The 27787-nt window shown below is 35.1% G+C and overlaps 1 long non-coding RNA gene across 1 annotated transcript; it reads right to left on the bottom strand.

The window, feature by feature from the left end:
* Positions 1-13295: 13295 nt before the first annotated feature.
* Positions 13296-24840, bottom strand: LOC136037646 (uncharacterized). Its single transcript, XR_010620001.1, has 4 exons — positions 24097-24840; positions 20717-20864; positions 18057-18213; positions 13296-13375 (listed from the first exon to the last, which is right to left on the bottom strand). It is a non-coding gene; the product is annotated as an uncharacterized LOC136037646 (long non-coding RNA).
* Positions 24841-27787: the final 2947 nt, after the last annotated feature.

Here is a 27787-nt window from a genome sequence, read left to right on the forward strand (position 1 = left end):
ACCAACCCTAAGCACAAGATCCAGCCCCCCTCCCGAAAAAATTCTGTATACTTCCCAATAAAAAAACCTACTCGTCAACAATGGACAAGTCTCGAGTAGTGTTGGCATAATTACTTTGACAGGGTACAACCCCATTCGAATCTTGACCCGACACTATTTTTAAGAAACTATTTTTCAAGATACAGGTATTATTAGTCATCTTCAAGACACAGATGCTTTTTATATAATAGGAAATGTTTTCTAAGAGAAGCAGGTGGTTGTAACGTAATTGGGCTTTGTTTACTTTTGATTGACAAGTATTAGGATTTCCTTATTTTGGATGTTACGTAATACGGAATGTTTTCCAAGAGATACAAGTCTCTGTTATGTTAATTACTTAAAAACAAACTAGGGCATAGAGAAAACCTTCAGGGCCCACTAGTGGAGAACCTTTGACACGCCGGGCCTTAGTGAGAAATTCCACTGGAGCCATAGCAACCAATCCAACCAGGACCCCTAGCAACCTTTTCAAATATGGGAGTGGGTTCCAAGCTGTCAATTCGAACGTGGGCCTTAGCAACCAATTTGAATTGGCGGCCCTAGCAGTCAATTCAAATATGGGCCCTAGAAACCAATTCCATCAGGGCCCTAGTAACAAATTTTAACAAGTCCCTAGTAATCGATTCCAATAAGGGGGGTCCGCTAGTCAAGTGCGGAGCCCCGGTTGTAACTGAGAATGACGCACTCTCACGTGACTTGTTTTTTCAGTGCCTTTGAGGAATCCCCACCTCTGACTAAGGAGGACACACCCTGGGGTGGGGGTGGGGAGGGATGCTAGCCCAACATAGTGTTCCTAGCCCACATGATGGTTTCTCATCCAGAGAAGTGGGTTCTACCTATGGCTGAGGCAGTTGTAAATCGGTATATATTTTATTTAGAGGCCACAAATGATATTAAAACATTTGATAGATAAATCCAAGAGGCTGGTATGAAGGTTGGGATTGGCATTAAGCTACATACGACGGAAGATGAAGTCATACAGAATGTTGATCTTAGTGACCTTGTTCTTATAATGACAGTTGAGCCAGGTGCTGGTGGACAAAGATTTATGCAGAGCATTATACTTTAAATAAAATACATCTGCAGCCAATTTTCCGATATAGATATTGAAGTAGATGGTGGAGTTTCTCATGTAAATATCGGCTGCTGTGCAGAAGCCGGAGCCAACGTTATTGTGGCTGGCACACGGGTAACAGGGACCAAAATAAGTTAAAAGCAATAAGAGACCTGCGTGAGGAATGGAACAAAGCTATATGACTAGAATCACAACCTACGATCGTTTTTGCAGATTTTTAAGTGTAAGTAAATAGTCATGCTGAGCATTTCCATTAAAAACAATGGAAACTTTTACCACCACTACTTTTAGTTTATTACAACCGTGTGGCACTAGTGAGCAAAATTGGATATTGCCTTCGTACAACAAAAACGAAGTATAATTTAAAAGACAAACAATAAAATTCGAATTTTGACGTTATGGGACAGGAAAAATTCACATATTCACCGCTTTATGTTTAGTCACATAGACTAATTATAATTGCTACCGAACCAACTACAATTGTTAGGAAAAGCGGTTATTACACAGGAATAAGTGGAACTTAACATTATAAGTATCGTAATGTACTATCTTATAAATAGTGTTTTTAAGCTTCCCATATCTGAGTTACAATAATTGATAATCTTATTGTCACAGTGCTTTGATCTTTAGCTTGAAATTCCCATGGTGTTTCGTTAAGGTTCATATGGTAAATAATGGGATGATAAAACATTTATTTGTCCATTTGGGATCTTGATTAACTGTTAAGATGCTTTGTCATGTTCGAGTAAGGTATTTCTTTAATAGTTTTTAATAATACCTTTATTTTTCTATCTCGTAGATAGTGTTGATGTTTGATGGCTTTGTATCTAGTTTTGTTCATTATTCATGAGTTTGACGTCTTTTAGGGTTCATTCTTTGGAAACGTTGTTTCTGGGAAATTATTAATCATGTCATGGTTCACCTTTCCCGATTTAAGATGTTTGTGTGAGAATTGTATCAACATTGGCAATTGGTGGTAAGTTCTAATTTATTTACTGGGAAAAAAACTCATGTCTTCTGCAGCAGAATCAAAATTTTGATTTCAAAGTCTGTTTTGACACGTTGTCTTCGATAAAGAATGGTGAGGACATTGATGACCATAAGTTCCTTCTCAAAATCCCGTACCAAATGATTCATATGGGACAAAATTCACTAGCATGAAATTTATTGACGTTGGGGGCCCCTGGAGGGGAATATGGGCCTTCCAAAAGTTGGCCTTAATGGGGCTCAGGACTGGTGAGAATATTGATAAAAATAAGTTCCTTTTCCAAAATTGGTGTAATTATCAGCAAATGGTGATTGAGTCTCAGGGTGCAGCTATACTATATTAAAGAACAGAAAATTGAAATATTAAATTTAATGATGCATCAACTTCATTAAACTTAGCACTTTGAAAAAAAAAGGCTAAATGTAAAGTAGTGATTATTATATCAGAACACCCTCTGATTGTTAGAATGTTAAAATTTGATATGAAACTTTCCATTGGGTCTTCTATTTTAAACTCGGTTTTGTCAAATTTGGCAAAAGAATGTCACGAAATAATCAATTCTGGTGCAGATTTTCTTCACTTAGATGTTATGGAAGGACATTACGTCCCAAATCAAATCGCAGCCGATTTCCCGATGTGGATACTGAAGTAGAAGGTGGAGTTTCTCATATAAATATTGGCTGCTGAGCAAAAGCCGGAGCCAACGTTATTGTGGCTGGCAGAGCAGTAACAGGGACCAAAAATAAGCTAAAAACAATCAGACACCAGCGAGAGGAATGGAAAAAATCTATATGACTAGAATCACAACCTAAGATTGTTTTTCTGCAGATTTTAAGTGTAAGTAAATAGTCATGCTGAGCATTTCCATTAAAAATATTGCAAACTTTTACAACCACTGCTATAGAAACTCTTTTAGTTTAGTGCTACTATGTGGATTTGTGAGCCAAATTGGATAATGCCTTAGTACAACAAAAACGAAGTATAATTTAACAGATTTTATGGATGGACATTTGGTCCCAAATCTAACTTTTGGACATCCAGTTGTGAAATGTCTTAGAACCAAACTACCCAACATAGTGTTCATAGCCCACATGATGGTTGCTCATCCAGAGAAGTGGGTTCAACCAATGGCTGAGGCAGGTGTAAATCGGTATATATTTCATTTAGAGGCCACAAATGATATTGAAACATTGGTTAGCCAAATCCAAGAGGCTGGTATGAAGGTTGGGATTGGCATTAAGCTACATACGCCAGTAGATGATGTCATACAGAATGTTGATCTTTGAGACCTTATTCTTGTAATGACAGTTGACCCAAGTTTCGGTGGACAGAGATTTATGCAGAGCATTACACTTTGAATAAAATATATCTGCAGCCATTTTTCCGATATAGATATTGAAGTAGATGGTGGAGTTTTTCATGTAAATATCGGCTGCTGAGCAGAAGCCGGAGCCAAAGTTATTATGGCTGGCATAGGGGTAACAGGGACCAAAAATAAGCTAAAAGCAATTAGAGACCTGCGTGAGGAATGGAACAAAGCTATATGACTAGAATCACAACCTACGATCGTTTTTTGCAGATTTTTAAGTGTAAGTAAATAGTTATGCAGAGCAATTCCCTTAAAAACAATTCAAAATTTTACCACCACTACTTTTGATTAATTGCTACCCTGTGAACTAGTGAGCCAAATTGGATATTGCCTTAGTAGAACAAAAACGAAGTATAATTTAAAAGACAAACAATAAAATTTGAATTCTGACGTTTTGGGACAGGAAAAATTCACATATTCACCGCTTTATGTTTAGTCACATAAACTAATTATAAGTGCTACCACACAAACTACAATTGTTAGGAAAAGTGGTTTTTACACAGGAATAAGTGGAACTTAAAATTATAAGTATCGTAATGTACTATCTTATAAATAGTATTTTTAAGCTTCCCGTATCTGAGTTACAATAATTGATAATCTTATTATCACAGTGCTTTGATCTTTAACTTGAAATTTCCATGGTGTTTCGTTAAGGTTCATATGGTAAATAATGGGATGATAACACGTTTATTTGTCCATTTGGGATCTTGATTAACTGTTAAGATGCTTTGTCATGTTTGAGTAAGGTATTTCTTTAATATTTTTAATAATACCTTTATTTTCTATCACGTATTTTTAGGCCTAGCCTTAACTTAGCCCATTTTATTCCACACTCAACACTGTTCCCAGAAATAATGCTTAGAAAACTGGGATAAAATTGTGACAGCAATTATTATATTTTGAAAGACCATTAAATAGAGAGTCTAATGTTTTTTCATTTGTCTGACTTTTGTCCAAAAATTAGGCCTAGACTAAACACAGCGAATTTTATTCGTCATTCAACATTGTTCCCAAACATAACGCCCCACTACCGTGACAATTACGTCCCAGTCACTCTATTATGGGTTGGAGGCAATTTCCAAGGCCGCATTAGGGGGCGGTGGACAGTACGGAAGATAACAATTTGTTTGGTACTTGCCTATTGGGCCTAAATAAAACACACTCGAGAAGTGAAATTTGGTTAATACTAATGAAAATAAAAATATGATGAAAATACCAATTAGTTTATTACCAAAATTAGTAGTGATTCGTTTTAGGCAACAACCCCTTATCCTGGGTCCTTGGCAAATCACAAATTTGGATTTGAACATCCATTTTGAGACGCTATATTCTATCACTAGCAAAAGCAAACTAACCGGTATCCTCAAGAATCGTCTTAAAAATGAACTAAAATGAACTAAGTCAAGAATCAAGTTAATAATGAACGTTTCTTTGTCTTTGAGACGTCACCTGACGCTCCCAATTTAATAATTCACAAATGACCTCCACTATGTTGCTAACAAGGAATTCTATTTTCATCCTATTTTATTGTAAACAAACTTCACTTCTCGAGTGTTTTTATATAGGCCTAATAGACAAGTAACATTTTTTTAACTAATATATAATATATATATTGGAAATCAGCATAAAAATTCATTACTTTTGATATATTTATTTCTATCAAAAATTCTGTTATTTTAAAGTTTCGGTTACTATTTAGCCGGGTCGCTCCTAACTTACAGTTCGTTGCCAAGAAGTGTTTGATTTATTTAATGGTTTTTCAAAATAATCGAAAATTCAATTCATGTTTACAATTCAGGGTATTTTTGCATCTTAGGATGGGTGAGGCAGGGGATTAAAGTTCATTTCCGGTGAAAATGAATATTATATGTGGATTCAGGATGAAAGTCTGGTTTTAAAGGTAATTCTATTTCAGAGTTATCTTGTATTACAATAATTGGTAATTTTACCTGGTATTGAAAACCCAAAACTAAGTTAAAACCTTTTTCTTCAAAATTTAAATAGCTATAGACCAGTCTTGTATACGGTCTTCTAAGCCTTAGAAATAAATAAAGGGTAGAGACAGTAACTTGGCAATATCTTTGCAGGGAATATTTTAGGTCATGGATTCACTAGTGAGTTTTTCAATCAAATAGTTCGTGGTAACGAACTGTAGTAAGGAGCGACCCGGCTCAATAGTAAACGAAACTCTAAAAAACGGGTTACTAAAAGATACATCAAAAGAATCGGATTTTCATGCTGATTCTAAATATATAAGTTTCATCAAATTTAGTATTTGTCACCAAAAGTTACGAGCCTGAGAAAATTTGCCTTATTTTGGAAAATAGGCGGAAACACCCCCTAAAAGTCATAGAATCTTAACGAAAATAACATCATCGCATTCGGCGTATCAGAAAACCCTATAGCAAAAATTTCAACCTCCTATCTAGAAAAATGTGGAATTTCGTATTTTTTGCCAGAAGACAAATCACGGGTGCGTGTTTATTTGTTGTTTTTTTCTTGTTTATTTTCCAGGGGTCATCGTATCAACCGAGTGGTCCTAGAATGTCGCAAGAGTACTCATTCTCATTCTAAAATGAAAACTTCTTGTGCCCTTTTTAAGTGACCGAAAAAATTGGAGGGCACCTAGCCCCCCTCCCATGCTCATTTTTCCCCAAAGTCGACGGATCAAAATTTTGAGATAGCCATGTTGTTCCGCATAGTCAAAACCAGGATAACTATGTCTTTAGGAATCACTTACTCCCCCACAATCCATGGGGGAGGGGCTGCAAGTTACAAACTGTGACCAGTGTTTACATACAGTAATGGTTATTGGGAAGTGTACAGACGTTTTCAGGGGGATTTTTTTGGTTTGGGGGTGGGGTTGAGGGGGGGGGGCTACGTGGGAGGATCTTTTCTTAGAGGAATATGTCATGGGGGAAGAGAAATTCAATAAAAAGGGCGCAGGATTTTCTAGCATTACTATAAAAAAACAATGAAAAAATAAACATGAAAACCTTTTTTTTTCAATTGAAAGTAAGGAGTAGCATTGAAACCTAAAACGAACAGAAACTATTACGCATATGAGGGGTTTTAAAAATACTATAGCATAAAGAGCGATGTATTTAGGAAAAGATAAATACCTCGCTCTTTATGCTAAAGTATCTTTAGTAATTTCAACTATTTATTCTACGGCCTTTCTTATTCAGGGGTCATTCTTAAAGAATGGAGACAAAACTAACGATTTAGTGTAAAGAGTGATGTATTAACGAGGGTACAAACCAACTCGTATACATAATAAAAATATAAGAATATAAAAGTTTGTTACGTAAGTTAATTCTTAAGTTACGTATATTTTTTACTAATAAAAACGTTCGTTAAAAATTAAAAGTTATAGTTGCCTTTTTAAGTAACCGAGAAATTGGAGGGCAACTAGGCCTCCTTCCCACTCCTTATTTCTCAAAATCGTCTGATCAAAACTAAGAGAAAGCCATTTAGCCAAAATAAGAATTAATGTACAAATTTCATTTTAATAATTTATGTGCGGAGAGCCAAAATCAAACATGAATTAATTCAAAAACGTTCAGAAATTAAATAAAAAACTAGTTTTTTTAACTGAATGTAAAGAGCGACATTAAAACTTAAAACGAACAAAAATTACTCCTTATATGAAATGGGTTGTCTCCTCCGCAATCCCTCGCTCTGTACGCTTAAGTTTGACTCTTTGCAACAATTCTACTTTTTAAAACAATTAAAAGCTTTAGCGTAAAGAGCGAGGGATTGCGGAGGGGACAACCCATTTCACATACGGAGTAATTTCTGTTCGTTTTAAGTTTTAATGTCGCTTCTTACTTTCAGTTAAAAAACTAATTTTTTTTATTTAATTACTCACTTATTTCAACTACTTTCCAAGATCAATCACTTTCCAAGTAACTAATCTAGAACTATACCGGAACTTCACTTACTGAACCTATTCTAGTCAGAGAAGCTTTTCAGTTGATTATATTTTGAAGCAAAATCTTAGTGGAATATGATTTAAAGAGGATCATTTTAACCTAGTCTAATGCGTGCTATACAATGGGTCCACACAATGGGTAATTAATCTGAGGTTTGAATCAGGGTTGTATCCAGGATTTTGTTAGGGGGGAAGGTATTATTTTCGAGGGAGAGGTATTGTTTTCGAGGGGAGGAAGTAACGCCAACAAAATATGAAAAACACATTACAAATTTATTTATATTCATTTTTGTTTCGTTTTTACGATTCAAACATTTCGGGAAGGAGAATGGTAAGACCCCTGAGCAAGGTCTTGGTTAGAATCAAAGAAAAGCATACTAAAATACCACAAAGTATAATAAAAGGATCTTGCCTGTGGCCTTTTCTATTAAAAAAAAAGTTTGGTGTAATTTATCCACAAGCAGTCCGTAGCTTTTGCCGACTAAATGCGTACATGAAGTGAACTGTGCATAAATCAACAAATGGATGTCTTTATGAGCCTGAAGGCAATATAGGCCATAGCGCTATTTGGGTCAAAGAGTTTCATAGATTTGGCAAGTTTTATCACCTCTTCCATAAAGTAACCAACCAAAGGATAAAGCTAATTAAGCCTCCCAAGCGGTGAATTATAAAACACTGAAGAACAAATTAACGGGGCTTCATTTAATTAGATTAACTGATTAGAACCAGAGTTCTAAAACCTCCAGAGTTTTATGATATTCCAATAATTCCTTCAAAATGTCATATTTATTGCGATTAGAAAAGACATATGCTCATAGATGGGGTTGGAGCCTTAGAACCGTCCCCTTGAAAGATCAATCTCATCATCATTTTTGTCATAATTTTACATATTTGTCGTACATTATAGATGGCTTGTGGGTTTTTGCAAGTTTGTGTGACCCCCTAGCCGCATAAACTATTTCGCAGTTACTTGGGTCCAAGCCATTTATTTTGGGGGGAGCCTAAATTCAGTTCAACGCAAAAAATTGCAAATTCTACACAAAATCTAAGGAACTGTTCACCTGGAACATTTTTTCTTATATCCATTGAATTTTGTATATTCCCCCTAGATGCATGGCCAGACGACTTAAGGAACTTGGACTGATGTATATTTGAAATCCCCCCAAGTGGCTTTAACCGACAGCACAACAATCGTGTTTTGAAAAAACAAAAGAAAACAAGAGCTAAGAGCTCACAAGGCACTTGTGACGAGGTCGGAAGAGCCAAGAGCTCATATGGCATGAGCTCTATTAAAATTCTAAGAATCAACTGATTGATTTAAAAGGAAAATCAGGGGCTTAATGCCAGTCGGAATTTAAAATAAGAGCTCTTTGAGACACAAGATCCTTCTAAATATCAAAATTCATTAAGATCCGATCACCCACTCGTAAGTTAAATTTACCTCATTTTTTCTAATTTTTCCTCTCCCTTCAGCCCTCCAGATGGTCGAATCGGAGAACGCAACTTATATCAAGTCTATTTGCGCAGATCCCTGACACGCCAACCAATTGACATCATCCTACCACGTCCAGAAGCACCGAACTCACCAAATCACTGGACCCCTCCTAACTCCCCCAAAGAGAACGGATCCAGTCCGGTTACGTCAATCACGTATCTACGACATTTGCTTATTCTACCCACAAATTTTCATCGAGATCACTTAACTCTAAGCGTTTTTCCAAGATTTCCGGTTTCCCCCTCCAATTCACCCCAATGTAACCAGATCTGGTCGGGATTTAAAATAAGAGGCTCTGAGACATGAATTCCTTCTAAATATCAAATTTCATTAAAGTCCAATCGCCCGTTCTTAAGTTTAAAATACCTCAATTTTTTTAACATTCCGAATTAACAACCCCCCCCCCCCAACTCCACCAAAAAGAGCGGATTCATCCGATTATTCCAATCACGTATCTAGGGCTTGTGCTTATTCTTCCCACCAAGTTTCATCCCGATCTCTCCAGTCTAAGCGTTTTCCAAGATTTCCCGTTTTCCCTCCAACCCCAATATCATCGGATACGGTCGATATTCAAAATAAGAGCTCTGAGACAAAAGTCCTTCTATGTATCAAATTTCATTAAGATCCGGTCACCCGTTTGTAAGTTAAAAATACCTCTAATTCTTTTCAATTTTTCTCTCCCTTCAGTCCCCCGGATGCTTGAATTGGGGAAACAACTGTTATAAAGTCAATTTATGCAGGTTCCTGACACGCCTACAAATTTTCATCGTCCTGGCACGTCCAGAAGCACCGAACTCGCCAAAGAACTGGAAATCCCCCACCAACTCCCCCAAAGAGAGTGGATGTGTTCCAGTTATGTCAATCACGTATCTAGAACTTATGCTTATTCTTCCCATCAAGTTTCATCCCGATCTCTCAACTCTAAGTGTTTTCCAAGATTTCCGGTTTTCAAGGTTTCTATTTTCCCCCTTCAGCCCCCTGAAATGTCACCGGAGTTGAAGGTTTCCTCCTTCAACTCCCCCCAATGTCACCGGATCTGGTTGGGATTTAAAATTAGAGCTCTAAAGCTCAAGATCCTTCTAAATATTAAATTTCATTAAGATCTGATAACCTGTTCAAAAGTTGAGAATATCTCGTTTTCTAATTTTTCTATTCCCCCCCCCCACTCCCCCAAAGAGTGCGGATCCAGTCCGGTTATGTCAGTCTTCAAGGAATTATTTTTCCCACCAAGTTTCATTCTGATCCCTACACTCTAAGGGTTTTAGGTTTCCAAGGGTTTTAGGGTTAAAGGGTTTAAGGATTTTTGGTTCCAAGATTTTAGGTTTCCTACCGCGCAACTGCCCCCAAGGACACTGGATCCGGTCAGGATTTAACACAAGAGCTCTGAGACACAATATCAATCTAAATATCAAATTTCATTAAGATCTGATCACCTGTTCGTGAGTTAAAAGTACTCTTTTTAACTTATTTTTTTTCTAATTTTTCCGAGTTAACTATCCCGCACTCCCCCCCCCCCCAGTTGATCGAATCGAGAAATTGACTATTTTTGATTTAATCTGGTCTGGTTCCTGATACGCCTGCCAAATTTCATCGTTCTAGCTTATCTGGAAGTGCCTAAACTAGTAAAAACTGGGACAGACAGAGCGACAGAATTTGCAATCGCTATATGTCACTTCGTGAATACAAAGTGCCACGAAAAAACTGTGTATGAGAAAAACATGGTCATTTGGAGGATATTTACGAATAGAAACTATTATTTCGGCTAATCTTAATAGTAAAGGGTGTTGTGAGATGAAAAGCAAGCCAATGAAATCGTGGTAGTTGAAACCTCATTCAGGAAAATAGCAGCCATTCACTTCGAATTGCCAGAACAATCGCTTTTTCGATGAGCAGCACTGACCTTTTTTTTTGATCTGATGACTTTCTAATTTTTTTTCTGTTTTTTCTGTGCCGCTAATGAGGCACAGGGATATCCTCAACAGCTGACTAAGGGCTCATTTGAAAGATAACCTTCATGTCTACATTCTTTTTTTAATAAATTCGTCTTGATAGCGTCATTTGGAGCGTCATATTGCACAAATAATGGTACTTTCTGGCGCCATATCTGTATACGAAAGGCTGGGAAGGATAAAGGCGGTGCCGTTATAATCTCCATGGTCAAAACCCTTAACTGGAGGTTTGCAACTCCCTCTGTTATTTGTTCTTCCTTCAAGTCCCCTTAGTAAGTAAAAAAAAAAAAAAAAAACAAAAAAAAAAAAAAAACAGAACGAAAAGAAGTCATTCGAATTTGACGTTCGAAATTACAATTGCTATTTATATTTATTTTAATATTAAAAATAACGACGAAATCCCTTGCTTTGGTAATTCTGAAAAGAGGTTAAAATGTTTTATTTTTACTCTTTTTCTTTCACCAGCACTAGCAAGGTTTTCACTGTTTTAAAAAGTAAATTTGAGAGAAAGAGTCAAACTTTAGCGTAAAGAGCGGGGCGTTGAGAAGGGAACAGCCCCCTTTACATATGGAGTGATTTCTGTTCGTTTTAAGTTTTAATGTCGCTCCTTACTTTCAGTTAAAAAAAACTTCTTTTATTTTTTTATTACTGAACGTTTTGAATTATTGTATGTTTTGATTTTGGCTCTCTGCACATGAATACTTGGAGCGAAATATGCATGTTTTTTTCGGCTATGTGACTTTTTCTTAGTTTTGAGCGGACGATTTTGAGAAAAAAGGAGTGGGGGAGGAGGTTTACTTGCCCTTAAATCTTTTGGTTACTTAAAAAGGCAACTAGAGCTTTTAATTTCTTAATAAAAAATATACGTAACTTCCGAATTAACTTTCGTAACGAACTTCTATATTCGCATATTTTTATTACGTATATGAGGGGGTTTGCCCCCTCTTTAATACCTTACTCTTTACACTAAAGCTGAAATTTTGTCCCAATTCTTTAAACATGACCCGTAAATCACAAAGGCCGTAGAAGTAATAGTTTAAATTACTAATAACACTTTAGCGTAAAGAGCAGGTATTTAGGAGGAGATGAACCCCTCATATGCGTTATAATTTACGTTCGTTTTGTTTTAATGCTGCTCCTTACTTTCAGATAAAAAAAAAAAACTTTTTCATATTTATCTTTTCATTTTTTTTAATAATATTAGAAAATCCTGCACCCCCTTCATTGAAATTCTCTCCTCCCATTGTTAGGTTTATCGACTATTTTGGACAAAATGCCTATCTCAGAATTTTTACTCGTTGACTTTGGGAAAAAAAGAAGGGTAGGAGAGGGTCTAGGAACTTTTAATTTCCAGTAGAATGAGCCTTCCCGCACTATTCTAGGACCACTGGTCGATACGATCACTCCTGAAAAAAAAAAGAAAAAAAAAGCACGCACCCGTGATTGGTCTTCTGGCAAAATATACGAAATTCCACATTTTTGTAGATAGGAGCTTGAAAATTCTACAATAGGGTTCTCTGATACGCTGAATGCGACGGTGTGATTTTCGATTCTATTATAGGGGGTTTTCCCCCCTATTTCCAAAATAAGGCAAATATTCTCAGGCTCGTAACTCTTGATAAGTAAGACTAAATTTCATGAAAATCAGTATAAAAATCTGATTCTTTTGCTGTATCTGTTAGTATCAAAATTCCATTTTGAAAGATTCGTTCACTATTGAGCCGGTGAATATTCAGAAATACGTTGAACAATCAATTACCCTACACGATGACTTCAAAATCAGATTTGAAGATATTCTGGCAATGGAAATATCATCATGTATCATAAATCATTTGATGAAACAGAATTTGGTAATATTTTATTACAAGAGGAACCACTCGAGCTTGGCATTAATGAGGAGCTGAAAGTGAAAATTAAATGATGGTAGAAAAATTTTGGTTTCAGGAAGAAAGACCCAAAAATGTCCTTGACTGTGAGTAACTGCGGGAAAGCTTTCGACAGCGTTTCCTTCGTCATATCTTTTTTTACTGAAATAGATTGACATGAAAGAATATTTTTCGTTCATGACTTGAACGAAAATTTAAAACTTAATTATACTTGACCACCGAAAAAGCAATATATCCAATAAAGTGAAATTTGGTAAAGTTCTAAAAAGCCAAAATTAAGGGGTGAGGACTTCAAAAACACCCTTTCTCCTGAAACTTTTTCATGTTTGCCATTTTTAAGTTTACCAAATTATGACTTATTCACGATATAAAGAAAAGAATACCAGTTCATTCTAACTGGAAAGCTTAGTTTTCCGATCTTTTATAAACAAAATTCTTTAATATTCTTATGCGTAAAAAGAGAAAAAGTTAAAAATGTCAAAACTGCACTTATCTCTCAATTCCAGCTTCTCTGAGAAGGCAGTTGGAGAGAAGTCAGTAGCACCCATATTCTGATATCTCCACTTTTCTTCTCTGTAAAGTTCCTGTTCTTGTGTCCATTACCCTCCGTAGAAAATAGCTGTGCCCGGATGTTTTTCAACTAAAATTACCTTTGGACTTATAACTTTTGATGTATTAGCATTAGTATAAAGTGACATAGAGCCAAGTGAATCGGATCAAAAGTAACAATATTAGTTGAAAACGAATATCAGCTTATATCAAAGTAACCTACAAAGGTATTTGAAAAGTCGAAAAGCATCCAAAATGGTTAAATAAAAAGAACAAGAGCTAAGAGCTCATATGGCACTTGTGACGAGGCGAGAAGAGCTAAGAGCCAAGAGATCATATAGTATGAGCTCTAACAAAATTCTATGAATCAATAGATTGATTTAAAAAGGAAAATAAGAGGCTTAATGCCGGTCAAGATTTAAAATAAGAGCTCTGAGTCACGATGTCCTTCTAAATATACAAAATTCATTAAGATCCGATCACACACTCGTAAGTTATAAATACCTAATTTTTTCGAATTTTTCCTCTCCCTTTAGCCCCCCAGATGGTCGAATCTGGGAAAACGACTTTATCAAGTCAAATTGTGCAGCTCCCTGACACGCCTACCAATTTTCATCGTCCTAGCACGTCCAGAAGCAACAAAATCGCCAAATCACTGAGCCCCAACCCCCAACTCCCCCAAAGAGAGCGAATCCAGTACGACTCTGTCAATCACGTATCAAGGACATTTGTTTATACTATCCACCAACCTTCATCCCGATTCCTCCACTCCAAGTGTTTTTCCAAGATTTCCTCCTCCAACTCCCCCAAATGTCAAAAGATCTGGTCGGGATTTGAAATAAGAGCTCTGAGACATGAATTCCTTCTAAAAATCAAATTTGATTACGATCCGATCATCTATTCGTAAGATAAAAATACCCCAATTTTCACGTTTTCCAAGAATTCCGGTTCCCCCTCCAACTCCCCCGAATGTCGAAGGATCTGGTCGGAATTTGAAATTAGAACTTTAAAGCACAAGATCCTTCTAAATATCAAATTTCATTAAGATCTGGTCACCCTTTCGTAAGTTACAAATACCTCAATTTTCAAAATTACCTTAATTAGCTTTGAGACACAATATCCTTCTAAACATCAAATTTCATTTAGATCCGATCACCCGTTCGTAAGTTAAAAATACCTCATTTTTTCTAGTTTTTCAGAATTAACCCCTCCCCCAACTACCCCAAAGAGAGCAGATCCGTTCTGGTTATGTCAATCATGTATCAAGGACTCGTGATTATTTTTCCCATCAAGTTTCATCCCGATCCCTCCACTCCCAACGTGTGTTTTCCAAGTTTTAGGTTTTCCAAAGTTTTAGGTTTCCCCCTCCCAACTCCCTCCCAATGTCACCAGATCCAGTCGGGTTTAAAATAAGAGCTCTGAGCCACGATATCCTTCTAAATATCAAATTTCATTGAGATTCGATCACCCGTTCGTAAGTTAAAAATACCTCATGTTTTCTAATTTTTCAGAAATAACCCTCCCCCCAACTACCCCAAAGAGAGCGGATCCGTTCCGTTTATGTCAATCATCTATCTAGGACTTGTGTTTATTTTTCCCACCATGTTTCATCCCGATCCCTCCACTCTTAAGTGTTTTCCAAGTTTTAGGTTTCCCCCTCCCAACTCCCCCCTCCCCGTCACCAGACCCGGTCGGGATTTGAAATGAGAGCTCTAAGACACTGTATCCTTCTAAACATTAAATTTCATTGAGATACGATCACTCGTTCGTAAGTTAAAAATACCTCATTTTTTTTAATTTTTCAGAATTACCCCCCCCCCCCCAACCACCCAAAATAGAGCGAATCCGTTCCGATTATGTCAATCATGTATCTGGGACTTGTGCTTATTTTTCCATAAAGTTTCATCCCGATCCCTCCACTCTAAGTGTTTTCCAAGATTTTAGGTTTCCCCCCTCCAACTCCCCCCAATGTCATCAGATCCGATTGGGATTTAAAATAAAAGCTCTGAGACACAATATTATTCCAAACATCAAATTTCATTAAGATCCAATCACCCGCTCATAAGTTAAAAATACTTCATTTTTTCTATTTTTTCCGAATTAACCGGCCCCCCACTCCCCCCCCCCCAGATGGCCAAATCCAGAAAACGACTATTTCTAATTTAATCTGGTCCGGTCCCTGATACGATTGCCAAATTTCATCGTCCTAGCTTACCTGGAAGTGCCTAAAGTAGCAAAACCGGGACCGACAGACAGACCGACAGACCGACAGAATTGGCGATTGCTATATGTCACTTGGTTAATACCAAGTGCCATAAAAACGAGAATCATAATGATTTTTCAGATTGGGAATTTTCAAATTAAGAAACATATTTATCGAGAAAGGGCGAACTTGACCAATTTGAGGTTGGAGGCCTTGGTCCAAACTTAAAATATTTAATTTTAAGCAAAATAATTGTTCTGATCAAAATCAGGCTTAACGTTCTTGCTCCGATTACATATGCAAATAGTCTACCGCTTATCTGCCAAGTCTGGACCAATCTAAAAGGAGATAGTGTACCGTTTGTCTAGCTTCATATCTTGATATAGCTGAGGAAGAGCCTATGGCTATTAACTAAAACCGTTTGATTCGACTATTCTTGAAAAAAGTAAAAAAAAAGGATTAGTAAATAATGAATAAAGTGACACTGTGCCTAAGGCTGACAATTCAAGGCAAGTTAGGCAGATAGGAATATTAAAATACTAGCAAGCAATAGATACCAGCTTTAATACAAGTAATCCGTAATGACAATGGGAAAGATCAAAAGGTATTAAACATACAATATAACAATAAATAAAGACAGATGACTTCCAAAAATAAGAAAAAAAACGTAATTTTGGCCTAGAAAACGGGGCTTTGTTTAATTTAAAGGTATCTAGGGTTAATTTAAAGTTGAAAATTCAGAAGAGTAACTACCCCCCGGGAAGTCACGATGTAGGTAGACTCTAGGATGAGAATTTAAAGAAATTTTTCAGAAACAATTGAATACAAAACTAGAGATTTTAAAATTTGACAAAGTGGAAAATGGATGGAATTATTTTAGAAAAACAATTCATGAAGTTACTGATAGTCTCTCAGGGAAAATATTTAGGCTCGCAGATTGATATATTAGTGAAAAGCTTTATGTCTAATGAAGAACAGAAGGAGCTTGTACAAGAACTAACCGAGTGATAGATTATATGAAAACTTTCGTTTAAACACCTTTTAAGCTTTTGTTGTTTTTTTACTATTTTCTAAACTACGTTACTATTTTAGCTATTTAATTCTAGCTATTATTTTGACTATTATTATTTTAATTCTTAAATGATTTTTTCCCTACTCATTATTTAAAAATTATTTTAACTTTTAATAATTTTATTGACTATTAATTATTACTTGTTTATTTTTTCTATTTATTATTAGCTCTGTGTTATAATTACAGTCCTTTTATACTCATCTTTATACTTTTTTGAAACTTTATGTTTTGAAGATCACCTATTTTTTCCGGTTAATCCTAAAGGTGGGTTTAAATGATAATTTTGCTGGTGCAGTCAGGCAACTATAGGAATGTAATTTTGACTTCGAAGAGTCTTATGAGTTTATCATGAGCTTCATAAGCCCTGTAACAAAAGTCCTTACAAGAGTAGTATTCAGGATTTTTTATTGCAAACAACCAAACCTTGAAACCATTTTTACAAAACCTTGGTTAAGAGTGACGTATTCAGTGTTTTTAACGGTGTTGATTATGGCTTTGAACCCTTGTCATCTTCTTCAAACACCCTGAAGTTAAGCCTTGCATTTGATTAGTACACAGAAAAGATAATACACAGAAAAGGATTGTAACAAGATTAACAAATTTTTGATGATTACTCGAAAAGAATTTTTGTTGCTTAAATAAAGGATGTTGTAAGTTAGTCAAAGAACTCGATAGGGATAACAAAGAAAAAGTATGGCATATACCTTTTTTATAGGACCGGCCAAAAACATTATGAAACCTTTCTCAAAGCGCGAAGTTCAAAGTCCCCTAATCCCCCCCCCCCCAAAAAAAGCACTTCCTGAAAATTTTAAATGAATATCCCAGCCATGAAACAGGTGAGTTTCTAAAAGAGGGCATACTTAAACCGGGAGAATGGGGTAAAGAATAAAACACTGGAGCAGAAAGTGTAGAAGGAGTGCTTTTGGCTTGTTTGGCCTCAGACAGCTAGACTTCATTGTAATGAGATGCCAGTGGTAGTAATGAAACACTTGTCTTGCTCCAATTAATTTCTGTGGAGTATGAAATGACATTAGGTAAAATAAAAAAATGACGGTGAATGAATATAAAGACGATCCACAAATGACCCTGATATTGACGATGCTCAATTTCTCTTCTTTTCATTTTTGTTAGGATTGTTAAGTTGATTGAAAATGTATTTTTTTAGATACAAATTTGTTTTTAGAATTGTTGTATTGAAACTATTTAAATCTAATTAAAAACATATTAAAATAAGTATCAATTCTAAAAAATTAAATATTAAAGTTGATCAATACTCAACTAATTTAAAACTACACTTTTTTAAATCACAAAATCGAAATTTCAATGATTAAATCTAGAAATTATGAATCAGTGCCATCTACAAAAGGAATTAGCGCTTTTGATGATTGAACACTTCTGAATCGAAACGTAACACATTTTGAAAAAATAGCATAGAAAGCGCATAGCTTATGCGTAAGTTATAAAGAATAAATAAATGATCTTCAGATTAATTCTTACCAAGTATTGCATAGCTGTTAGTCGGGAAATATGCTGCTTCTTCAATAGAAGTGATGCATTTATTTACGTTGTTTAAAACATTTTTGCTTGATGAAAGGTAGATTTCAGTTTTATCCAAATACAGTTCCTTAATACAACCTCGGAAGCATGTCTTCAACTACAAAAAGAAGAAAAAATATACAGGAATTCAACAGCTGATGTAAAAAAAAACAGTTGAGAAGTGGAATAGATGACATTCAACGATCTATCAGTTGTGGAAAGGGTCAGAAAAGTTTCGTGTGTTCAAAGTTATAAAGAAAAATAGCCTTTTTTGGACTCAAATTTCTTCAAGATTTTTCGATATTCCCAGAAAGTTCAATTTCAAAGCATATTTTGTTCTGAAACTGTGTAAAACTTGCTCAGATGTTAACTTCCCCCTTTAAAGGTCGGCTTATAGTGGAGAGAACTCCAAATACTACTTGCAAGTGTAGTTCAAAACGCCTGGATTTTTCAGTGAGAACGTCGACACGGTAGTTAATCTTAAGATTGTAACGTTGAAAGTCACAATTTTCATATTAAGCAAATTATTGATATTTTTCTGACCTCAAGAAAAGAAGCCTCTGAAACCTCAAGTTGAATGGAAGCATTCTATAATTCTGGGCAAATATTAATCCCTATATAGTTTTTTACTCATGGCGATGCTCTCCTATCAACAAAAGAGTCGAAGCCGCGCACAAGTATTTTCGAGCCTATTACCTACGACTTATTATATATTCATGCCTGAGAATATTGTACTACAATGGTGAGATAGCTCATAATAGATAACTCAACTAGGAGGAGGCTATTCAGCCCAAAAAAGCTCACCAAAACAAACAAACTACCGCAACTAATAACCCACAATGCAACTACTAAGCCACAGCACCAAGCCGTCTGAGGCCTACACAAAACGCACGCTCCTCCTCCATTCTGATATATTAAAAGACTCCCTCTTTACCCCCTACCAGGAAGTTCCAATTTCCCTTGAGTCTTTCCTTAAGACATCCTTCCACTCCAACCATGGAAGACAAGCTTTCCGTTTAGCCCAAGACGATTGGCCAAAAAGGACAATCTTTGGCAACCTACGATCATTCGTCTGCATAACGTGCCCTAGCCCTCTCAACTTTTCTCTTAACGAAGGTCTAGAAAATTGGATTAAACTACACTTTTCACAGAGCCTAATGTTTGAAATACTATCCCGTCAGTCAGATACCCAAAAGAACCCGTAGGTAATTTCTCTGGAAAACATCTAGCAAATCTCCCTCCATTTTTAGGAGCGCCCATGCTTCATAACCATATTTGACCACTGTGATCACTATAGCCTCCAATATTCTAATCTTGGTTTCCAGACTTATTTTCCTATTCTTACGATTTTTTCCAACTGTGAAAAGACACCCTGAGCCTTGGCTATTCTACTCTTAACATCTTCAAGGCACCCACCGTCTTCGCTAATAGTACTACCAAGGTAAGTGAAGCTGTCCATCAAATTAATCTCTTCGTTACTCAACGTCACCTTTTCATATTGACGTATTCCTAGGCTTAGTGACTTAGTCTTGTAGCACTGATTTTCAAACTTGTTCTAGCACCCTGAACTTGCAAAACCTCTAAAAGCTCATTCATTTCGCTCACACTTTCATCAAGGATAATTAGGTTATCAGAATAATCTAAGTCCAGGAAATTTGTTCTTCCCCATTTTTCAGTCAAGATTCTGGTAAAACAAACTCATAGACAGTCCACCCCAATGCCACTATGAGGCCACGCAAGCGAGATTTCCTATCAATAGGTAAGGATGCAAACAGATGTAGCTTATGACAGAATGGAGATACAAACCATCTCAAAACAGCGGAACAGCTCCAGCCTTTCATGCCCATCCTACCTTCATCAGGGCATTCGTCAGAGGAATAAACACATATAGACAGTCTTAGGTATCCAAATGACTGACTGTGTTTCAAAGAAAATTTTATTTAAAAAGTGAAGTTCTATCCCACTTTTTAAGGCTAAAATGGATCGAAGACAGAGATGGCTAGGGCACATACTAGGGATTAAGGATGACTGATTGTTCTTTTTGGCCTTCAATTAGGATAAAACAAAGCCAGGTGGTCCCTGATTGAATTAGGAAGAGGTCATAATGATGGATTAAAAGGAAATTGGAACTTCATGGGAGGGAGTAAAGTGGAAAGCTTTGAATAGATTACGGTGGAGAGGCGTTCACAGTTGTGTTGGCCTCAGGCGGCTTGGCACTTCTGCGAGTTTTTAGTAGCAGGAGCAGTAGAACTCACATATGTGCATTCCAGTCTGACGTTTGCGAGGAGTCAGAAGACGTTTCCTAAGGGGGGAGGGGAGATTAGAACATGAAAAACAACATTTTCTGATAACAATGTTTGATTTTTTCAAGCAAAGAACTGACAGAGTTAGAAAAATATAAGGGGTCATTTCATCCCCCTCCCCACGCAGTAATTTGTGTAAATTTATGCATATAGGTAGGCAACAAAGCTAAAAGGAAAACTTCTCCGTTTCAAGTTTCCTGGGAAACGACTGAGAAAACTCAGAACAGTTGCAGGGGGTAATTCTACCCTACCCTCCACACCCAAATACAGATAGGTATTTAGGTACACTTACTGAAAAAAAGAAGGTTTTTTGCATACCATTTTCTCATCTCTTTTCAGGTCACGTGGGATTCTTCCCAAATAGATAAGTCGATTGTGCTTCAGTATTGGTCCCAGTCTAGATTTTCCTACTACTCGTCCATCAACAAATATCTCCAATTAATTTCCTGTTTTCCTCTATGGTCACCTAAAAAAAATCATAAATTTACCGTTAGTTGCAGAAAAAAGGCCAAAAAATTCAATTTTAAAATCAATTTTAAAATAAATTTCAAAAATTTTCCAGATATAACATTTTTGGAAAAGTAGACCATGTATAGTAGAGGTTTATTTCGGAAACATCAAGTATATCAACTACTATCTATTACAGAAAAGCCATCCCGATAATACTTTCTCGTTTACTGAGATATAGAGCTGTTTTAGTAAATTGCTGTTTTTGGAAATTGATATTGTTATTACTAAAAGAGATAATGATTTTAAATAAAATTATGAAATGGGCCAGATAAAACATTTCTGGAAAAGTAGACTGTGTTTAGTAGACGTTTATTTCAGAAACATGACTATGATCTATCACAGAAAAGTAATCCCAATAGCCTGTTCTTGTTTATTAGCATCTAGTCAATAAATTTGGAATTTGCCGTTTTAGCAGTAGATAGGATATAATTTTTCTTGAGGTGAACTTGTTTGGAAAAGGAAGCATTAGGTCAAAATTTTTCTTTAACTTGAGCCCTTCTACATGTTGTTTTTATTGTTGTTGTTGCTGATTTTGGTGGTTTTTTGACGCTGAAGTTCATGTGACTCCGACTATTGGTGTTGAACACTTTTAGTAGCTCGCCACTAAGGCAAACATTATTATTATTCCATTCTTTCTTCGTTTTTCTGATGCAATTTATCTTCTTTTGATTCTATTTAGTACTTTTTTTTTAATACATTAACAGGAAATCAAGCCAAATTAGAAAATTCCTTGGCTTGTGAAAAGTGTAAATAGCCTACTCTAGCTGCCTGTTCCTAGGAATTTAACGCCTACAGGCTAGTCAGTATCAATATGGCTCTTCATGGTCTATATAGCTCTCTTCTTCAAAAAGTAACAATGCATCTAACTATCAAATATCAAATCAAATATACTCTGCACCCCTGCCAGAGCCCTTTTGCATTAACAAGCAGGATTCTAAATTCAAAATGTAAATTGTAAAATCTATCTTCCCGTTGATCATCTTTATAATTATAATGCTATTTCACTGACAATTGGGATAGTGAGTTCATAATCTAGATTTTACATTTAACAAATTGGAATAGTGAGTTTGTAATCTAAATTTCAAATTTAACAAATTGGGATAGTGATTTCATAATCTAGCTATACTTTCAACAAATTGGGATAGTGAGTTCATAATCTAGATTTTAAATTCAACAAATTAGGATATTAAGTTGATAATATAGATTTTAAATCCAACAAATTATGACAGTAAATTAATATTCTAGATTTTAAATTCAACAGTTTGGGATAATGAGTTCATATTCTTGATTTTCAATTTAAAAATTAGGATAGTGAGTTCCTAATCTAGATCTAACAAACTGATCTAAAAAACTGAATCTAACAAGCTGAGACAGTGAGTTCATAGTCTAGATTTTGAATTCAACAAATTGGGAAAGTAAGCTTATAATGTAGATTTCAAATTCACCAGGTTAGGATAGTGACCTCATAATCTAGATTTCAAATCCAGCTCATTGAGGCAGTGAGTTCATAATTAAGATTTTAAATTTAACAAATTAGTATAGTGAGTTCATAATTTAGATTTTAAATCCAACAAATTGAGACGACGAGTTCATAATCTAGATTTTAAATTCAACAAATTGGGATAGTTAGTTTACAATCTAAACTTCAAATTAAAAATTGGGAGAGTGAGTTCATAATCACGCTGTAGATTCGAAAAATTGGCATAGTGAGTTGATAATATAGATTTTAAATTCAACAAATTAGGATAGTGTGTTCATAAGTTAGATTTTAAATCCAACAAAGTGGGACAATGAATTCATAATCTAGATTTTAAATTCAACAAATTGGGATAGTGAGATCATAATCTAGATTTTAATTTCAACAAATGGAAATTAAGGTTATGATTTAGAGTTGTAGATCTTAGAAGATTAGGTTTTTTTATTGCGAAATTACCCGCTACGCAATTAACAATTTCTCGTGAAGGAGGGGAATTTTCCTTGAAGGTGGAGCTGGATTTCCCGACATTATTTAGAAAACAATCAGCAATCAAATAAAAAATAAGTTTTTCGACTGAAAGTAAGAAACAACATTAAAACTTAAAACGAACAGAAAATATTACATATACGAGATGGGTTGCCCTCTCCTTAATAGCCCACACTTACGCTAAAGTTTCTTTTTTAATTTTTAAAAGAGGCTACTTTACTCTAATTAAATAGCCTCTGTGATTTAGGAGTCATTCTTAAACAACTGTAACGAAAATCAAACTTAGGATATTATAAGGTTATTATTAGTTTAGAAAAAATAAAATTAACATGTGAATTTCGTTTTAATTATTCATGTATGGTGAGCCAAATTCAAAACATGTATTAATTCAAATATATTCAGGACTTAAAAAAAATAAAAAACTTTTTGAAACTGAAAATAAAGAGCGACATTATAACTTAAAACAAATAGAAGGAATTATTTTGTATATGAAAGGGGCTGTCCCCTCCTCAATACCCCGCTCTTTACGCTAAATATTTTTTATTGTTTTAAAAAGTAGAGTTGTGACAAATTGTCAAACTTTAGCGTAAATAGCGGGGCCTATTTATAATAGAGGAGGGGATAGCCCCTTTCATATACAGAATAATTTCTGCTCGTTTTAAGTTTTAAAGTCGCTCCTTACTTTCAGTTAGAAAAAAACTTGTTTTTTTTTTTGTTTTATTAATAATTTAAAAGACATAGTATGTCAAGAAAACTTTGTGTGGGATATGTTCCAAAGCCATTTGAGGGTAAAGTCACAGTTTACTTTTTTTTAAGTCGCAACTTCTTCATTAAGGTCATATCTACAATAATGAAGGGTATGTCCTTAGTTTCCGGAAAAAAGCCAAAAACTAAAGATGAGTAAGAGTGAAATGTTAGCTAGCTCTAGCAATTTTTTTTTTAATAGCACCAGTTTCTCATATTTTATAGTTTCAAGAAACTTATTTATTTAAAAAAAAAGAGACAAAAAAAAATCCAAAATCAAAAGGGTGAGGGGCGTTTTTTTTTTTTTTTTTTTTTTTTTTTTTTTTTTTTTTTTTTTTTTTTTTTTTTTTTTTTTTTTTTAGTACAAACACCAATGATGGTATTTTCAAAATCTATGGGGATATAGGAAGACAATTGCCCACCTCCCCGAAATGGCACCACTGGTTATATGATACTCTATTTTGGAGCATAAAAATCATACCGGTAAATAGAATATAAGTCCGTCCGACTGATACGTCCTAAATTGTAGAGTAACGTTGATGCCACCCTTCAGATTCCCTCTCTTTTTCAAAGGTATTGCTCCAAAGCTGTCCTCCGAGCAACCAAAATTCAAAGCACCATCTTCATGCATCAAATTAGCACTTGAACCACATGAAGAGGGCTGTAGAGCATTTTTAGCCTCTTGAAAAGCCTTAGCAGCCGCTAAAGATTCCACCTCTTTGCAACGACCAATGGTCACAGCTTCAATCTGAACTAGTGACTCGAAGTCAATGTTTCTAAAATGATAACTTTTAATTAACTAAATAGTTAATTTTTCATTAATTAGTTAAATTATAAATTTTTTTTAACGGTCTATGAGCTATTAAGACAACATAGTCTAAAAGTCATGAAACTGTCAAAGAATCAATCATAAGCGTTTAAGAGCATAAAATTTTCAGAGCAGGGACAGTGGGGGAAATGCCAAAATAAGATATTGAAAAAAAAAAGGATTTTGAAAGAAAGAAAGGCATTTTTCAATGAAAACACCCCAAAAAATATATTTTTCAAAATCTAGGAAGAGCGAAAATTCCAGAGGGCGGTAGAGGCCTCCTTCCAAATTTTCATTACAGATGAGCCTTCCCTTGTCAAGACACACTTAGTCGAAAGGTGACTTAAGAATTTTTCGCATCCCATATAGTTTTTAGATATACGACCTAATATCTACTAGGGTAAAAACAGGGTCTTTAATAACCAAAACTAGTTCAGTCAAACTAGGATGACATAACCAATTAGAAGCATCGATAGGAAAATAAAGGAACTAAAGATAGGAAGAAAAGGGACTTAATAGAACATATTGATGAAATTCTGCAGCTTCATTTATTTTTCACGTTGCAAAATGAAAAAAGTAATTAAATTTTGGTTCATTCGAAGCCAATGATTCTAAAATGATAATTGTTAATTAACTTAATAATTAATTTTTAATTAATTAGTTAAATTATTAATTTTTTTAACGCCCTATGAGCTATTAAAAGTGCCAACCAAAAAGAGAATATTTCTAATGATCAACTGTTCCTAAGGCTGCGGCTTCATAGAAAAGCTGTGTCATTATCTAGGGATCATAATGTGGCCGTGAGCGACGTCATCAAGACGTTGTATACACAAGCTACTGGAGTACGTTTCCCAGGGCATGTAGTGTCACCATAACGTCAAATAGCGGCGCTGTAAGTTGTATGACGGTCATCATAACGGTGATAAATGGTTCTGGGACGTTTTTCGCATGTAACAGCGACTGCTTTGCTTTAAACGATGAGAGGAAACGTGACTTGAATGGTCAAAAATCACTCAAGCGAGCAAATACATGTTCTTTTTGTGTCTATTATATGGTTTAGAAGCTAAGTAATCTCTTTTGTGATCCAATACACAATCAAACAATTCTGGTGTTAAGTAAAAGTAATAGCTAATTTTTTGTCATTACAATGCAGATGATGGCGCAATAAAACTTGAAATGCACCCTTAAAATCACGATTTTTAAACATAACACTCTCTTCCGAACGATCTTTTTTTTGTATTCTGATGTTCTTTCATCATCCAAACATACTAATAATACTATAATAAAATTGTCTACTCTTCACCAGTGCATGGCACACCGCTCGGCCAAGTATTGAATGACGACGATGGCAAACGGTTGCACCACATTCCGCATACGGTTGCACCATAGGCTGGCAACCGTAAAGACGGCCCGAGGATGTTAGAGCCTAGAAAACATCACAGCATTTGCACTGGATTTCCAAAAATCATTCTGAAAGATCTAAAGCTGAACTGGCTGGCCATGACAAAAAGCTATGTCACTTTTTTTATAAGGAGGAGAACGGGAACAGGACCTAGAACAGGTCCAAGTCCCCTTTTGTTTTCTTTGTTGTGAGAGTTATCTCTCTCTTTGTGTTTTAAAGATCATTCTTTTTTTGTTAACCACCTTTTTTGGCAAAATTAAAAAGCCGATCATCTTCGAATGGGCTGGGAGGTCATGATAAGGGACCTAACAGAAATTGAGCTGCTTGAGAGCATAAAAGAGGGAAGCTCTCGACAGATTGGGAGGGGAAGCGTGCGTAGCTGTGTTTCCTCTGGCAGTAGTAGCAGTAGTATAGTATGCTATGAACCCTTGGCACTGTAAATAAAAGATAAAAAAATCGTAATAAATAACAAAATATTAGAATATACAGAGAAGAAGAAAAATATGAATATAATATGAGCTCATGGTTTCCAATTACCTCTTGGACATTTAATATCAATAAGTGCTTCAAATAAAAAGGTAAAAAAAAGAATAGTATAGAAAAATAAGAATATATAGATTATAAAAATTATTTAGAATAGGTCATAAGTTTACTATAGACTTGAAGTTCATTATATAATAGACAAGACTATGCGAGCCATGCTACGAATAAGTTAAAAAACCATGATAACGTAGAACAGAACATAAAAATATGTATAATAGAAGAATATGGAATAGAATAGAATATATATATATAATAGAATACAAAACAGAATAGTATAATATAGAATAGATATAAATTATGGTAATAGAATTGCTTCCTATTATTCTTTAGAATAATAAAAAGTAGTAGAGTAGAACAGAACTCAAGAAATAAATATAAACAACATGGAATACAATAAAAAAGGATAGAATATACTTTATTCTCTAAGTTAGCACGAAGAGTAATCAAATTAAATGCACAGTATTAGTGTAAAAGGAAGGAGTGTAAAAGGAAATATAAACAACATGGAATACAATAAAAAAGGATAGAATATACTTTATTCTCTAAGTTAGCACGAAGAGTAATCAAATTAAATGCACAGTAGTAGTGTAAAAGGAAGGAGTGTAAAAGGAAATATAAACAACATGGAATACAATAAAAAAGGATAGAATATACTTTATTCTCTAAGTTAGCACGAAGAGTAATCAAATTAAATGCACAGTAGTAGTGTAAAAGGAAGGACTGCAACGAAATAGAAATGGTATAACGAAACAATAAGGAAGGAAGAAATAAAAGAAAAAAAGGTAAAGGATGCGGCACTAGACCCTTAATGTCTGATTTGCGCACCCTTCCTCTTTACCTTCCCCAGATTTCTCCAGGTACCCATTTAGTGTTGGGTCAACTCTGGCTGAGCTTATAGAGTCACGCCACGAACCCCGTCCCAAACCAAATAATTGAATACACTAGGATTCGAACCCTCTCTCTCTCTCGGACAAAGGATCCTAAATCCAGCGCACCAACACAGGAATCATTGTCAATGGGAAACTTCAAATCGTACAAAAGATTCTTAATCTTTATTTTTGGAATTACTTACTATCAGCAAGACTCACCCTTTATTCATTTTTAATATTTATAAATCCACTCCGCTTCTTTGCCTATTACTCATTTCCTTAAGTAATTTGTTTTCTCCTTCTAACCCAGCTAGTTTTTCTTAGCTTACTTCATTTCATTTCAAATATCTAAATTATTCATCAATTTTCCTTCAAAAAATTAACTGTTTGCCTCCCTTCGTTAGCACTATGAGATAAATTAGAAGAAGAAAAAACTGCCAGCAAAACAAGTTAGATAAATTCAAACAACACGAAAAGCCAACAATATAAAAAACAACAAACAAAAAGAAGCCAAAGTTGAAGAACAAATAAAAGTTACGGAAGTTCTTCT

The sequence above is a fragment of the Artemia franciscana genome, chromosome 17 (genome assembly GCF_032884065.1).
Source record: "Artemia franciscana chromosome 17, ASM3288406v1, whole genome shotgun sequence".
NCBI classification, from domain to species: domain Eukaryota; kingdom Metazoa; phylum Arthropoda; class Branchiopoda; order Anostraca; family Artemiidae; genus Artemia; species Artemia franciscana.